Source organism: Eurypyga helias, unplaced genomic scaffold, assembly GCF_000690775.1.
Source record: "Eurypyga helias isolate BGI_N326 unplaced genomic scaffold, ASM69077v1 scaffold21185, whole genome shotgun sequence".
NCBI classification, from domain to species: domain Eukaryota; kingdom Metazoa; phylum Chordata; class Aves; order Eurypygiformes; family Eurypygidae; genus Eurypyga; species Eurypyga helias.
In genome coordinates, this window is record NW_010252316.1 from 3111 (window position 1) to 3455 (window position 345).

Consider the following 345-nt stretch of genomic DNA (forward strand, 5'->3'; position numbering starts at 1 on the left):
TCCTCTGGCCCTCCAGTGGCAAGGAATGGTGTTGGGAGAGGCAGACAGACCCTGCTGATCCATACCTGGCTTCGTGACTGGTGCCACCAGCAGAATTTCGGGATTGGTGGTCACGGTCAGTGTGCGTGGCTCCTGCTGGCCACAGGCACGGTGCTCCATACAGCCGAGGGGCAACCGACCAGCCAAACCATCTGTGAGTCTGCGGGGTTTATCCATGGAGCCTTAACCTGGGCCTGGGGGGGAAGGGATGACGCCCGGCCTGGGAGCGAGGAGCTGCAGGATGCCGGGGCAGTGTTAAGGGAGCTGTGCTGTCCTGGCCCTTGGCTCTGCCCCGCGCCTGCTGGG

The 345-nt window shown here is 63.8% G+C and overlaps 1 protein-coding gene across 1 annotated transcript in view; it reads left to right on the forward strand.

Annotated features, from left to right (window-relative positions):
- The window catches only part of LOC104510175 (tRNA wybutosine-synthesizing protein 4-like), a gene marked incomplete at its 5' end in the record, with an annotated part of 7339 nt that overhangs the window by 3052 nt on the left and 3942 nt on the right, over window positions 1–345 (forward strand). The gene's annotated exons all lie outside the window — the stretch shown is intronic.